Below are 17,258 nucleotides of genomic sequence, written 5' to 3'. Positions count from 1 at the left end.
AACAGGTTTAAGGGTAGGAGGCAGATCAAAGGCAGTCCACCAATCTCTCTGATAGGGGGGTTGAGTGTCAGGCTAGCTGAAAAATGCCTTTCGTTACAAAGACAAGGTGAGTCCATTACAGACCTGCAAATATAAACATCAACTGTGGAGAACCCCGATCTGCTGAATGCAAGGCAAGATGATACTCTGATGGAGTCAAATGTTCTATTCTGGACAGACAACAGTGGAAGAAATGGGTTGCCTCATGTGTCACTAGGCATAGGAGACTCAAACCAACTAACTTTTGGTTGCGATTGCACATTCTTGATTAGTCAGGAGCGTGATGATGATTCTGCTCCCCTGCCCTGATTTATTCTCTCCTGAAGGCACTAACTCTTGCTGTTCTATGGCCATCTCCCAAGCAGCATGTCTTCAGGCGTTAGGTTGGGCAGTGAGTGCTGGAAGACTATTTACTATGGAGGGCATCACAGCTGATCTAATCCTATCCATACCCAGCATTTGCACCTGAGAAGTGCCCAGCAGTCTAGTTTATGATCAGGAGTGGGAACCCTGATTGATTTTTTTCCCTCCATTTTCCAGATGCACTGAGGCTAATTATAGCACCCCAACTGTCAACTCAACTAGGATCAGCTAAATCAGCACAGACCAGTGATGGAATCACCTGAATGGCACACTACGTTTGCACACCAAGGTATCAAGGGATTACACCATAATTTTAAGGAACAATAAGCATTCACTATTAGAGTCCTGGCCCAATGAATTTAACACTATCCAAGGGCTATTAATCCCATGAATCCTGCTCTATGCGACTCACTCTGCACAATTTTCACTGTCACAGAATCTCCCCAAGTGCAGGCATCTCCCGAGGGAGGTGAATAATCACAAGCATGACTTACCAGGAGAAAACACTCTGTGAAGTTTCTCCCTAACGCCTAAGGGTAATTGAGAGGAAGCTCTTGGATATCCATCTAACATTATAATCCACATCTTCAACCCTGACTGCATTCCCAGGGTCCAAGCAGGACTGAAACCAAAGTGTCCTACATATTATTGCATTGTCTCTGGCTGTACTTATATCCCAATAACTCTCAAATACAACTCGCAATGTCTTAATGTGTTGATTGTAGTGCCCTGGTCGTTATTATACAGGGCAATGTTAATTTACAGTTCCATGAATAAGATGCAAATTGTGTATTGAACAACTTTGCAATGCACTTTTTGATTGGAGATGCTCAATATAAAGCATTAGTTGTCTTTTCTTCTGGTTAGATTCTGGTTGGGATTGAAGTGAACTGAATCGGACACGTTGGACAATGCAAATTTCTAGTGAGCAGACTGTTTGAAATGAAATTGCATGAAACATTAAAAGTAAAGCATTTTGGAAAAGAGTCTTTCAAAGAGTCGATAAATATAGCAGTGCTTTTTCTGAATGTTTCAATGCATAAAGAAAAAGACATCTACTGGGAGGGGCATCATCTTCATGTAAATGTGGCTGGCAAACAATTTTTTGTTTGAACTGAAGAGCCAGAATCAGTATGAATAATTTTCACAGTACTGCCAAATTCTGAAATTGGGCCTCCTTTTATACTGTGTGATAGGGATCATGGAAAAGAAGGCACCTGGGATCAAATTGGGTACATTAATATTGTACATTGAAAGAAAACAAAAGGAGCAAAGGGGCTTATGAAATTAAACTGATTTCCATTAATACTAAATAGATAGAATTATTATACTGATTTCAGGCCAAATTCAAACAACAAGCTTTCAAAAAAGTGTTGAGAAGTTATAATGGGTATGGCTGTACAGGGCATAATATTGCAAACATCAAAATGGGTTATTACTCCCTGGTGTCAGGGTAAGGGACATAATGAAACAGGTAGAAACATTTCTGAAAAGGGAGATAAACTCATGATTCAGTAAGCAATGACATAAATGAGGAATAAAAACAGAAAATTTTGGAAATACTCAACAGGTCAGGCAAGATCTGAAAGTCTTTCTCTTACTACTGTTCGGACCTCGAGAATTACGAATTAGCTTAACAATGAGAGACAAGGATGTGATCAATAAAATTGGTCTTTATTCACACTATAGTTCAAAATTCGAGGGTGCATAGAATAGAAGCACCTTTGGTAATAGATTCAAAGAATTCTCAACAATAAATATGCCTGCAACTTATTAATTCAAACGTATATAAAAGTACCCCCCTTAACAATTCAAATGTACATAAAAGTACCCCTTTAACAACATCTAAGCTTATGTCTGACTTTCATACATACTCCTTTATCTCTGGGTGATCGGTCCAGGGAAATTATAAGTTGAAACATAGACTGGCCAGCTTTCTCCACTCATTCTCCCTCCTGCTCTGTCTTCTGTGTTCCTTCTGTGATCTTGAAAAACTCCCGCCCCTAGGTTATTTCTGTGAAAAGACCTCTTCTATCGTAAATTACTCTTTGCCTCCCTCCGATAGGTCAGTTTCACTCCAAACCTTCCCTGATTGGAGTTCCTTCAGCATGACACGTTCCTGTTCCTATGAGATGTATGGGGGCGTGACTTCGTTGTCAATTATGTTCTCCCATCTTGACCATGTGGCCTCTCAAACAAAGAACACATACTGACCACCAGGCAAAGGACCCCCTCTGACTTCTGCCATTTTGTCTCTTCACAAACAAAGAACACATGCTGATCTCCTACATTTTGAATCCGTCCGTTATCATCTTACAATTCGTTCGTAATTTCGATCTCTACACAGTAGCAGCGGTTTTATTACATTCTTCAGAATCTTACACATCTGTGGAGAGAGAAACAGAGTTAGCGTTTCAGGTCGATGACCCTTCATCAGAACTGGAAAAAGTTGGAGATGGAACAGGTTTTTAAGCAAGTGCAGGGGCAGGGAAAGGGGGGAGGGGAGGAAAGAGCAAAAGGGAAGGTCTGTGATAGGATGGAAGGCAGGAGAGATTAAGAAACAAAAGCGATGATGGTGCAAGGCAAAAGGATATGGTAATGGGACAAGTTAAGACACTGTTCTGGACCGATGGACATTATGTGACATTCTGGACATTTTTACATGCAATAGCACCCTCTGGTGGTGGTTATTGTGTTAACAGTTTGTATGCTGGAAAGGTCATCTGATCTTTCTTCCTGTGAGAGGTCATTTGACCTTCCTACCTTTCTTCCTGTTGACCCCAGGAAGCAGTTTTGCCAGGAAGAACCTGACTTGAGTAATGGAGAATCTGCCATGAGAGGTTCCATTTACAATCCAACATAATCTGATTTCATATGTTAGGCTGTGAGTATCTTTGTTCCTTAGCATAATAGCAACGTTGTCAGAGTAATATTTTGATAATACTATGTTTATAAAAGGTTAATATTTGATAGTTATAGAAGTTAGTTCAAATGTTAGATAGTTATACAATTAGTCTATTCTACTGTTGTAAATATGTTTATCTATATATATAAAGCGGCTCTTCTGTCTGTCTGTCTGTCTGTCTGTCCGTTCTCTATACGTTTGAAAGTTACAGAGCGTACCGACGCGCGCGTCGCCTCAAAAGAAAGCTTGTGATTCCGGACCGGTCATAGGCGTATTTACGTTTCGGCCGCACAAACATCCCGCCCGCGGTATCCGAAAAATGTTCAGCCTTCCGCTCATTAGCATCTCATTAGCGACCGTGTGACGTCGAAGTCGACCAATCGGACGGCGGGTTCCTTCCTACAGTTGAGTGTCGAGTGACTCGACGATTGACCAATCCTACGCTTCGGTGACCTGACCGGTCGACCAATCGGTGCGTGTGTGGGCGGGCCTTATCCTTCTGAACCGAGGTGAGTGGCCGCCATCTTGATTTTTCACGATTTTTTCCCCACACTTTCAGTGTGTTAGGGAAGTAAGGTAAATATTTCAATTATGTGTTAGGGAATTAATTAACAATTTATTTGAGTTTTATATTGTGTTTAGCAACCCCCCCCCTCCTCCTCACCCTCGCGCAGGGGGGACTCGGGGCCTGAAGCTCAAAAAATTTCTCTCTCTGTCTCTCTTTCTTCCCTCTCTCTCTCTCCTTCTCCTCTTCCCTCTCTCTCCTTCTCCTCTTCCCTCTCTCCTCTTCCCTCTCTCTCCTTCTCCTCTTCCCTCTCTGTCTCTCTCTACTTCCCCCTCTCAGGTTCCACGGTGTCGCGGACGGAGCGCGGGCGGGCCGCCCGAAGTTTCCCGCTCGCTAACGGCCGCCAAGCTGCCCTTGCCTGCTCCCCGCGGGCCGCCTCGCGCTGCCCACACTGACCGCACATGCGCCGCCCGCACTGACCGCGCATGCGCCGCCCGCACTGACCGCGCATGCGCCGCCCACCCGCAGCGGCCGTCCATCAGCCGCGCGATATGCGGGGGACCTCAGCTCCGGTCCGTCCTGGCCTCAGAACCCGACCGCGCCTTAAGCGCTAGGCCCCTCACGGCCGCTATCGCAATGGCACCGGACCTCAGGCGCTAGGCAGGGGGAGGGGCCGGAGAGAGGGACAGAGGGGAGTGGGGGAGCGGGGGATGGGAGGGGAGGGGAGGGGTGGGGGTGGGGGAGGGTAGGTGTGGGGGTGGGGGAGGGGAGGGAGGGAGGGAGACAGGGGAGGGGAGGGAGGGAAAGGAGGGGAGGGGAGGGAGAGGAGGGGAGGGAGAGAGGGGAGGGGAGGGAGGGATAGGACAGCGAGAGGACATGACAGGGAGAGGGGGGACACACAAGGGCAGGGAGACCAAGTGCCCCAAAATTGCCCTCGCAACGCGGGGCTCCCCAGCTAGTATCTTATGTAATATCAAATGTATAGTACTCAGTTTATGTACAAAACATACTTTGTCTTTGTTTACAGTTTCACAAATTTGTTCAAGTAAAGCTTCAAAACAGCAAACGGCTTCAGAAGAATTATTTTGAATAGAGTGTTTAACTTGCTGGATAACTAGATAGGAGCACGTCTAGCATGGCCAGTACAGACACAAAAGATGGCTCTAGATGAAGTGTAAATGGCGATGGCAGAATGAAAGACAGCTACCATGTGAGAGAGAGAAAAAAAGGAAAAAAAAGATAGGGGCACAGGTTATGGTCTGAAATTGTTGAACTCGATGTTGAGTCCAGAAGGCTGTAAAGTGCCTAATCGAAAGATGAGGTGCTGTTCCTCGAGCTTACGTTGAACTTCATTGGAACAGTGTAAGAGGCCGAGGACAGTGAGGTCTAAGTGGGAGTGGAGCAGAGAATTAAAGTGACAGGTGACCGGAAGCTCAGGGTCACCCTTACGGACTGAATGGAGGTGTTCCGCAAAGCGGTCACCCAATTTGCGTTTGGTCTCCCCAATGTACAGGAGACCACATTGTGAGCAGCAAATACAGTATACTAAATTGCAAGAAGTACAAGTAAATCGCTGTTTCACCTGGAAGGAGTGTTTGGGGCCCTGGACGATGGGAAGGGAGGAGGTAAAAAGGCATGTGCTGCATCTCTTGCGCTTGCACGGGAAGGTGCCAGGTGAAAGGGAAGGGGTGTTGGGGATGATAGAGGAGTGGACCAGGGTGTCGCGGAGGGAGCGTCCCTTCAGAATGCTGAAAGGGGAGTTGAGGGGAAGATGTGTTTGGTGGTGGGATCACTCTGGAGGTGGCGGAAATAGTGGGGGATGATCTGTTGAATGTGGAAGCTGGTGGGGTGAAAGGTGAGGACAAGGGGGACCCTATCGTGGTTCTGGGAGGGAGGGGAAGGGGTGAGAGCAGAAGTGCGGGAAATAGAATGGACACGGTCAAGGGCCGTGTCAACCACAGTAGAGGGGAATCCTCGTTTGAGGAAAAAGGAAGACATGTCGGAAGCACTGGTATGGAGGGTGGCATCGTCAGAGCAGATGCGGTGGAGAGGAAGAAACTGTGAGAATGGAATAGAGTCCTTACAGGAAGCAGGGTGGGAGGAAGTGTAGCCCAGGTAGCTGTGGGAGTCAGTGGGCATTGTAGTGAATTTTGGTCAATAGCAATAACATAAACGAGGAGTTGGGTGAAGGTCATGCAGACAGATTTTTTGAGTTAGGTTCTAAACTTTAAGTTGAGAACCACAAGGGTAGCTGTTTTTAGATAAAATTACATCGAATTTACACCACAGAAACAGGCCATTCGGCCCAACTGGTCCATGCCAGTGTTTATGCTCCACTCCTTGAGAATACTCCTGGTGCAATATGCTAAACATGTTATGGAGAAACAGATTAAACAGGCTGTTCTTCCCCTATTGGTGCAATTCATGTCTCAAAGGTTAAGAAGTAATGTTAATTCTGCCTGAATGGTAATGTGCACTCAAATTTTCTGGGTCAGCTCACTTGCATCATTAGTTGCAAATTTAGATGTAGACCAAGTCAAGTGTAAGGAGATAGAGTAGTGGTGGGAGTAAGAAATTGCTGATTGCAGGAAACAGATTACGTCATAGAAAAGACAAACTGCGAGGGAATTGAACCTTTGATGTGAAAAAGAACTTGATTATAACGGATATAATAGCAAAATACTGCAGATGATGGAAATCATAAATAACAACAGAAAATGCTGGAAAAACTCAGCAGGCCAGGCAGCATCTGTGGAGAAAGAAACAGAGTTAACGTTTCAGGTCTGGGACCCTTCATCAGAACTGGAAAAAGCTGGATATGTAACAGATATTAAGAATTGAATAGAAGTCCTTCGTAAAAATGGCATCAAATAGATACATCTGTTATAACCATTTTTTATGATAAGTTTTGAACACCTACACAGCAGACAGAATTCTGCAAGCTAACAGCTGAATTGACAGTAAGAATAGAAAGAAGTCAACAGAAAGATGACTAGAGAAAATTAGCTTACATCAGCAGAAAACTTCAAAGGATATACCACTGAAAAAAGCGTATAAAATAGAGAACTTTCAAATAGGAAGTCAGAAGTCGCTGAAAGGGGCAAAGCGATTCTCATTCTTCAGAGGCAGGCTCCATAAGTTTTAAACTCTTTGAGTCTCGGGGATCAAAAGGTACTTTTATTTGATTTTGGTGGATATCCTGGATTAGAAATAAGTAAGAAATGTAAAAATGTAACGAAGTTAAGATTTGAGAATAAGGATCTCTGAGAATAAGAATTGTAAGCTATATTTATTTTGAACTGTTAATGTTGCGATTGAATCACCAGCTGTTAACTACATGTCGGTTCTTTAATAAATCTATATATTTTTAGAATTGTCTCACATAGTACTTCTGTATCAAACTCACAAACTCAATCTCTGTACACTCTGGTGAGGAGTTGCAGAGTTCTGGGGGAGTTTTCTGGACCCTCATAATATCTGGAAGGTTACAGTCTAGTTAAACTTATTAAAAGTGCTATCTGGAGGATGGTAACACCTTCAAGTCATTCCTTTCCTTTAGGGAGAGATAGTCTGGAACTTTAGACCCAATTAAGTGTCTTATAGGATTCGGCTATCTCAAACTTTAGTTGAAGGTCTATGTCTGGGGAATATGCCTGATCCGGGGTAGCCCAAAAAGGGCTAGGATTAGTAATTATCCCTTCAGGTCAAGGGCTTTGTCAACTACAGTAGAGGACAATCCTCGGTTGATGAAAAAGGAAGACGTGTCGGAAGCACTGGTATGGAAGGTGGCATCATCAGAACAGACGCAGCAGAGACAGAGAAATTGGAAGAATGGAATAGAGTCCATACAGAATGCGGGGTGGTTAGAAGTGTAGTCCAGGTAGCTGTGGGAGTCAGTGGGCTTGTAGTGGATGTTTGTCGAAAGCCGATCGCCAGAAATGGAGACGGAGAAGTCAAGGAAGGGAAGAGAAGAGTCGGAGATGGACCATGTGAAGGTGAGGGAAGGGTGGAAATTGGAAGTAAAGTGAATGAACTTATCAAGTTCAGGGCGAGAGCAGGAGACGGCACCGATACAGTCATCGATGTACTGGAAAAAAAGAAGGTGAGGGAGGGGACCTGAGTAGGATTGGAACAAAGAATGTTTCACATATCCCATGAAAAGGTAGGCATAGCTAGGGCCCATGCAGGTTCCCATAGCAATACCTTTAATTTGGAGGAAGTGAGTGGAGTCAGAGTAGAAGTTGTTCAATGTGAGAACAAGTTCAGCCAGGCGGAGGAGGGTGGTGGTGGATGGGGACTGGTCGGGCCTCTGTTCAAGGAAGAAGTGGAGCGCCCTCAGGCCATCCTGGTGGGGGATGGAGGTGTAGAGGGATTGGACGTCCATAGTGAAAAGGAGACGGTTGGAGCCAGGAAACTGGAAACTGTTAAAGTGACGGAGGATATCGGAAGAGTCGCAAATGTAGGTGGGAAGAGACTGGACAAGGGGAGAAAAAATAGAGTTGAGATAGGAAGAGATAAGTTCCATGGGGCAAGAACAGGCTGAAACGATGGGTCTACCAGGGCAGTCCTGTTTGTGGATCTTGGGAAGGAGGTAGAAGCGGGCTGTGCGGGGTTGGGGGACTATGAGGTTGGCGGCCATGGAGGGAAGATCTCCAGAGGAGATGAGGTCCGTGACAGTCTTGGAAACAATGGCCTGATGTTTGCTAGTGGGGTCATGGTCCAGGCAGAGGTAGGAAGAGGTGTCGGAGAGTTGGCGTTCAGCTTCCGCACGGTAGAGGTCGGTTCGCCAAACAACAACAGCACCACCCTTATCATCAGGTTTAATGATAATGTTATGGTTGGATCAGAGAGAACGGAGTGCTGCAAGTTCAAAGGGAGGTAGGTTGGAGTGAGAGAGGGGAGCAGAGAAATTGAGACGGCTGATGTCACGTCGGCAGTTAGCAATGAAAAGATCTAGAGAGGGAACGGAAATTGACCCGCCTAATCTAGTGGATTTTATGAGGGAAAGGAAAGTAATAAGCATCTGGCACAATATCAGGTTAGGAGGAGAGATTTAACTTATGTGAACAAATAGGGGAAACATGCACAGGGACAGATGCTGTTGTAGATGCTTTCAATTGACAAGAGAGACTGGAAAATCTATAAAGGGTGCAATAGGAGTGAGAACATGCTCTTGGACACAATATGCTCTTGGACACAATACTGGATTGTTAACATGGAACATTTGAGGTAAGGAAACCATTTGAGCAGGCATGCTATTAGACCTGATACTGAGTAACAACTAGAAACTGTAGAGCGGGTCAGAGTCAGTGAATAATTTGGAGATCACACTATGGTGGGCCTCAAACACCTTTGGAGCGCTTCAGGGCAGGTGGAGTGGGACCCAGATACACACAGCACCTATCTGGAACTACTAAAACAAATGGAAACTTCAGACAATGTGAAATTATCTTTACTTCCACTATTGCATTTTCCCTCTGTACTGATAGCTGGAAGAATTTAAATAAAGAAAAGTCACCATTGGACTTAGTACAAGGGAATCTAAAGAATTGGCCAACTAATTTAATCATGTCCTTGCCAGTATCCTTAAGGAATCATTAGAAATGGGTGTAATTCTGAAGGAGTGGAAAGAAGCTAACATGGCAGTAATTAATGGCAATAATTTTAAAGCAACAATGTTTTTCAAAAATGACATTCTAAAACACTGCCCGATTGCGCTGGTTCATGGCAGATTTTACATTTGCCAATATGCAAATGATGTTTGAGTGGAAACTCGAGAGAGAAAAAAAACACTTCTCAAAACGAGCACAATGTGTAACTGTATTGATACTGCCCAATCTTCATAGAATCATATAGCACAGAAGGAGGTCATTTGGGGCATTGTGCCTGTGCTGTGTGATTTGAAAGAGCTTTCCAATTAGTCCCGCTCCCCAGCTCTTTCCCCATAGCCCTGCAGCATTTTCCAGTTCAAGTATCTATCCAATTCCCTTTTGAAAGTTATTATTGAATCTGCTTCCACCACCCTTTCAGGCAGTGCATTCCAGATCATAACAACTCGCTTCATAAAAAAAAAAATCACATCATCTCCCCACTGGTTCTTGTAGTGTCCGCGTATCAATTGTAATGATATCAGCAAATAGTGATGTTATTTGCCTGTTCGATTATGATGCCTACCAGCATGATTGCATGTATTGATTGCTTGTGCCTGACCAGCAGAGGTCATGTGACCGAGACAAGCAAGGCAGTCTAGTTTAGTTTCAGTTTCGTTCTAGATGCATCACAAGCATAATGGTGTCTCCTGAATGCTGTATAAAGAGTTGAACAGACTTTAGATTAAAACTCATTCTCTTTCATAAATGTCTCATCATTGAACCCACAAAGAAATCAATACATGGTGTCAGAAGTGGCTGAAAGAGATGAAGAGAAAAAATCGGAAGTTAAATCAGCTCTCCACAAATTAGCAAGCCAAAAGAGAACATCGTTGCTTACCATTAGAGAATAGCTAACGAAGTGAAAAATGGAAGGTTTACTCCCACCGGCGACGCTTCAGTTGACAGGTAATGTGGCTGAAAATTGGAGAAGGTTCAAACAACTTGTGGGGTTGTATTTATCAGCAATTGGAGCTGATGAGAAAAGTAATAAAAGGAAATCGTCACTGTTCTTACATGTCGTGGGTGATGAAGCGGTGGAGGTGTATAATAACTTCACATTCGCTGTTAATGGAGACAAAATGAAGCTAGATAAAATAATGGAACAGTTTGAGGCCTACTGCATACCTAAACGTAACGTGACGTTTGAGAGGCACAGATTTTTCACATGTGTACAGAAAATGGGTGATACTATTGATCAGTATGTGACTGAACTGAGAAACAGAAGCAAATCGTGTGAATTTGGGGGACTGACAGACTCACTGATAAAAGATAGACTGGTGTGTGGTATTCCGAATAATGGTCTAAGGGAAAGACTGCTAAGAGAGCAAGATCTAGACCTGGGAAAAGCCATAGCACTGTGTAGGGCTACAGAGACTGTGAAGTTGCAGGCAAAGGAACTGTTCAGTGACAATAGCTGCAACGTGGATGCAGTGAGAATGAACGGACACAAACCATTTAACAAAAAGAGCGCCAATGTGAAAAAAGAGGCATGGCCAGCGAACGAAAATGAAAGGGACAATCGAAAGACATGTAGTCGATGCGGTACACAGCATCCACCAAAAAAGTGTCCAGCATATGGTAAAACATGCAATAGTTGTAACAAAAACAACCATTATGCCCGTTGCTGTAAGAACCAAATGCAACAAAGCAAGGTCCATACAGTAGATGAAAGTGACATAGAGGAGTTCAATGTAGATGTTGTGCCTGAAAACAAAAAAGAAGAAAGAGACTGGATGTTGACACAAAAAGTGAATGACATACACATTCCATTTAAATTAGATACTGGAGCACAAGTTAATGTGATATCAGAGACTGATTTTAAGAAAATTAGACCCAGACCAAAGATACATGGAATAAAAGTGAAAGTGACAGGATACTCAGGTACTGATATACCAGTGAAAGGAAGATGCATTGTCAAAGTAACACACAAGGACAGAGAGCACACGCTAGCATTAATCGTGGTGCCAAATGATGTGCAAGCCATACTAGGTTTAAAAGCCTGTGAGAGTCCTCGTTGTGGAAAGCGAAGGAGAGACAGTCTATGATGAACTCATGAAAGAGTACAACGACCTATTTAAGGGTCTAGGCTGCATTCCAGGAGGACACACGATCAGAGTAGATAAAAGTATGACACCGGTCATACATCCATGCAGAAAAGTTCTGTTTGCTCTTCAAAAGCAACTGAAGGCAGAGTTGGACAGGATGGAAAGCCTGAACGTGATTCAGAAGATAGATGAGCCAACTGAGTGGGTGAGTTCCCTCGTCGTAGTGGACAAAAAGAATGGAAAGCTCAGAATTTGCCTGGATCCAAGAGGTCTAAACAGAGCAATAAAGAGAGAGCACTTCAAGCTTCCTACACGTGAGGAAATCATGGCACAGTTTGCAAATGCAAAGTATTTCAGCAAGTTAGATGCATCATCAGGATTTTGGCAGATGAAGCTGGACGAAGCAAGTTCAAGACTGTGCACGTTCAACAGTCCATTTGGCAGATACAGATTCCTAAGGTTACCATTTGGCATTGCCTCAGCTCCTGAAGTGTATCACAAGACTATCCATATGATCTATGAGCACCTGGAGGGAGTTGATACATCAATGGATGACATCATAGTATGGGGAACCATGAGAACTGAGCATGATGAGAGACTGAAAAAAGTGCTGGAAGCAACAAGGAAAACAAACCTGAAGCTGAATAGAGAGAAATGCCAGCTCGGGGTGACAGAACTGACATTCGTGGGAGATAACCTTAGCAGTGAGGGCATCAGACCAGATCCCAGAAAGGTATCCGCCATTGAGAATATGCCAAAGCCACAATGCAAAAAGGACGTGCAGAGGTTTAATGGAATGATCAACTACATGGGGGAATTCATATCCAACCTCTCAGAAAAGATGGCGCCACTGAGAAGACTAACTGAAAAGAACATAGAATGGGAATGGAATCATGAGCATGAGAAGTCATGGTGCGATCTAAAGAAACTGCTCACAGAGGAACCAGTTCTGAGGTTTTATGACCCAGCGAGACCCATCAAGATATCATCAGATGCATCACAGAGTGGGCTCGGTGCCGTTCTTCTGCAACAATATGACTACTGGCAACCTATTGCATATGCATCGTGCTCAATGACAGACGCGGAGACGCGATATGCTCAAATAGAAAAGGAGCTGCTCAGCATCACATACGCCTGTGAAAGATTTCACCAGTTTGTGGCAGGACAAGCAATCAGTGTAGAGACTGACCATAAGCCCTTGATTGCATTGTTCCAAAAGCCACTAAATAGCTGTCCGCTTAGAATACAAAGAATGATGATCAGGCTGCAACGCTATACACTGAATGTTGCGTACACACCGGGTAAACTGGTGTATACAGCAGACACGTTGTCCAGAGCTGTAGACCCAAGTGAGCCCGCAAACACCACAATGGATGACAAAGTGAACGCCTACGTGGACATGATCACAAGTGCACTGCCCATAGCAGATGCAAAAATGGAGCTCATAAAGACTGAGACAAACAAAGATGAAACAATGAGATGACTGAGAAAAAGCATCTTGGATGGATGGCCCAACATGAAGCAAGACTGCTCACCTGATATAGCAGAGTACTGGAACTGCAGGGCGGAGTACTGGAGCTGCAGGGCGGAACTATCAGTGGTCGAAGACATCATCTACAAAGGAAGTAAAATAGTTATCCCAAAGAGTCTGAGAAGAGAGATGCTAAAAAAGATCCATGGAGGACATCTGGGAATCGAAAAGTGTAAGAAAAGAGCACGAGAGGTGATGTACTGGCCACGAATCAACCAAGATGTGACAAATGAGGTGTCAAACTGCACAATATGCCTGAAATATCGAGCAAGCAATCTGGAAGAACCACTAAAGCCACACCCAGCACCAGACAGACCTTACCAGAAGGTAGGCGCTGACCTATTCGTATGTCAAGGGAAGGACTATCTTGTAGTCACAGACTATTACTCCCTGTATCCAGAGGTTTGTAGACTGCACACCACCACTGCAGATGCTGTGATAACATGTATGAAAGCCATATTCTCCAGACATGGCGTGGCAAGCGAGGTCTTCACAGACAACGGACCTCAGTTTTACAATGCAAGTTTCCGACACTTTGCCAAGGAGTGGGACTTTGTCCACACAACGTCAAGTCCTCACTTTCCACAGTCCAATGGACTAGTGGAAAAATCGGTCCAGACAGTAAAAAGACAGTACAAGGCAAAAGACAGTGGAACTGACTTCTACCAGAGCATGCTTGTATACCGCACAACGCCGCTCGAGTGTGGTATGTCACCAGCCCAACTCCTGATGGGACGTCGGCTAAGGTCAAACCTACCCATCCCGGAGAACCTCCTGAAAACAAAAGAGGGGGAGAAAGTGAGGAAGTTCAAAGAACAACAGAAAGAAAAGCAAAAGTACTACTATGACAGAGGAACACAAAACCTACCTGAACTCCACACTGGTGACCAAGTAAGGTTCAAAGACAAAACAAACACATGGACTCAGAAGGGAACTGTCCTGAGTGAAGTTCAACCAAGATCATACACCATTCAGACAGATGAGGGTGCTGTTCTGAGAAGAAATCATCGAGATCTTCTCATGGGACCAGCCACATCAGGTCAAGAGACTGATACTGTTGAACAACCTGATCACACAGCTGAGAACCAATCATCTGAGGCAACAACTCAGATTCAAGGACAATCAATCAGAAAATCCTCAAGACACGTGAAGCCTCCTGAGAGACTCATTGAGCAAATTTAAGGACTATTGTTATAGAAGGAAGTAATGTTATCTTATTCTTTCTTCAAGTTCTAGTGTCGTTACATATTTCATGTGAACACACAAAGCAAGGTTAAAAAACCTTGATCATGATAATGATAATGTAAGTTCATTAAGTGTTACAGTTAAAATGCAGATTAATACAAAGAAAACATGTTGTTAGTTAAAAGTAAAATACTTTGTTTTAAGAAAAGGAGATGTAATGATATCAGCAAATAGTGATGTTATTTGCCTGTTCGATTATGATGCCTACCAGCATGATTGCATGTATTGATTGCTTGTGCCTGACCAGCAGAGGTCATGTGACCGAGACAAGCAAGGCAGTCTAGTTTAGTTTCAGTTTCGTTCTAGATGCATCACAAGCATAATGGTGTCTCCTGAATGCTGTATAAAGAGTTGAACAGACTTTAGATTAAAACTCATTCTCTTTCATAAATGTCTCATCATTGAACCCACAAAGAAATCAATACATCAATAACACACGGACTGCAGGAGAACAATAATAACAGGTATTTACTGAACAGAGGGTATGCTGAAACTGAAAGTATAGAAGCCTGCTATGGCTTTATATACAGGTGTGGTTACTGCCGGTACTACAGTATAAAATCAGTTCTCTCTTAAAGGTACATACACAACAGTTCTTTTCCCAATTACCTTAAACCTGTGTCTTCTAGTTACTGGCCCTCCTGCCAGTGGAAACAGTTTCTCCCTATTTACTCCATCAAAACCCCTCATAATTTTGAAAATCTTTATTAAATCTACCATTAACCTTCTCTAGTCTATGGTGAACAATCCCAGCTTTTCTAATTTCTCCACATAACTGAAGTAAACTTTCATATAACTTAACATAACAAAGAACCTTCTTATACTGTACATGGGGCCCTTACAGCTAACAGACAGGTGACTTCCAGCCCATCAATCTGGGTTAGATGTGATCCCAGTCCCTGAGGTAAAAGGACAATGTCCCTCCCATTGCATTATCCAGTAGAAGTTTGTCTATGTTCCAGATATAATTTCAACAAACATAATCGCTGTTTAGATTCCAAATGTTTTTTTTTGCAGCAGCAGCATTGTGACAGATTGTTCGTATTCTACCCTGTAAATGTCCTTAATAGTTCTAGAAATGAAAGAGCTGGATTCAAGCTTTAAATACATTTCCCACTCGTGAAGAATAATTAAGTCGTGGATTGGTCTACAGGTTCATATAACCCCAAGAGCATTATTTTGGTTAGCTTCACATTTCAGGGGTGTCAGAAACATTGTGATAGAATGAGAAATAGAGATACAAAGATTCCCTTTAGAAGTCCTGCAGATAGCAAATGCTCCTCCAGCAATTATAATTTTTGTCGTGCTATAACTAAATCATTAGAGGCTGCCAGTGAGATTCTCTGTTCTCCAAGCTCTAATAGAACAACTTCCCTTATGAGAATAACATAAAGAACTATGGAATGTACGCCGCTTTTTAAATCAGTTGAAAGAGTTCATTTTGAACATTAGTTTTGATAAATCACTTTTGTCTACATTTCAGACATTATCAAGAGGCAGCATCAAACAGTTAAGAATAATTTAAGGGCATTAACCAACGTGCTAAACTTCACAATATGAGGGAACCTGTTAGCAGCTTAAACTGCAGAATGCAGCACTCGGAATCAGAAACCTAATCTTAAAGGGTTGGCATAAAGTTAGAGTCATAGAGGGAAAAATTCAGTTGGTTTGTGCCTCCCGTTAGCACCTTAAGAGGGCGCTAATGGGGTGCAAAGTAACTAGTGCCTGGGCGTGGCGATGTTTGCGCTGCTCGTGAAATTAACTAGACATTTTGCGGCAGCGCTAAACACTACCGCCACGATCTCCTGCGCCGGCAGATCATGACGTCAGTTGAGTGCGCAACGCCCCGGTAGAGCCCCAGACCGGATATTGAGTGGCGCCTCCTGCCTTACCGCCTGCGCTAGCAATGACAGGTTGAGGGGAGCATTTTGCCGTCAGAAAGGGACTGGGGGAGCGCTATTTAAAGGCAACCGCTTCCTGCCTTTTTTTGTTGGTGACATTTTTGCACCACGCATTCTGAGAGAGAGAGAGAGAGAGAGAGAGAGAGAGAGAAAGAGAGACTTCTGGAGAGATTCAATGCTGTGTGAAGGAGTTTTGGGTACTGAGCAGCACTTTGCATGTTCATTTTGATTTGCCCTTCCTTGTATCGATTTAGAAGAGACTGTGGGGGCTGCACTCTGAGCTCTTTCCCTGGGACTCTCCATTGTTCTTTCCAGCAGATTTGATGTACAGGTCTCTCCAGGCCGAGATTCAAGGCTGCAATGAGCAGGATGTGGATGGAGAACAAAATCAACCATCCCCTTTAAGATAAAAACAGAAAATCAAGTCAGTCCCATTGCCCTGCTCTATCCCCGTAGCCCTGCAAGTTTATTTCCTTCAAGTGCCTATCCAATTTCCTTTTGAAATTATTGAGTGTCTCCATTTCCACCACTTCCGCCGGCAGTGAGTTCCAGGTCATTACCACTCGCTGCGTAAAAAAGTTCTTCCTCACATTCCCCCTGTATCTCTTGCCCAAAACCTTAAATCTGTGTCCCCTAGTGCTTGTACCATCAGCTAATGGGAACAACCTTTCTTTGTCTACCTTATCCAAACCCATCATAATCTTGTACACCTCTATCAAATCTCCCCTCAACCTCCTTTGCTCCAAGGAGAACAACCCCAGCTTCTCCAACCTGTCCTTGTAGCTAAGATCCCCCATCCCTGGAGCCATTCTGGTAAATCTCCCCTGCACCCTCTCAAGGTTCTTCACATCTTTCCTAAGGTATGGTGACCGGAACTGAACACAATACTCTAGTTGTGGCCTAACCAGAGCTTTATAAAGACTCAGCATAACTTCCCTGCTTTTGTATTCAATACCTCTATTTATGAAGCCCAAGATCCCATATGCTTTGCTAACTACACTCTCAATATGTCCTGCCACCTTCAAAGATCTATGCACATGAATCCCCAGGTCCCTCTGTCGCTGCACACTCTT

Source organism: Somniosus microcephalus, chromosome 7 (assembly GCF_052327205.1).
Source record: "Somniosus microcephalus isolate GS21.2 chromosome 7, FLI_Smic_1.0, whole genome shotgun sequence".
Classification (NCBI taxonomy): Eukaryota; Metazoa; Chordata; class Chondrichthyes; order Squaliformes; family Somniosidae; genus Somniosus; species Somniosus microcephalus.
Note: the sequence above shows the minus strand (reverse complement) of the source record.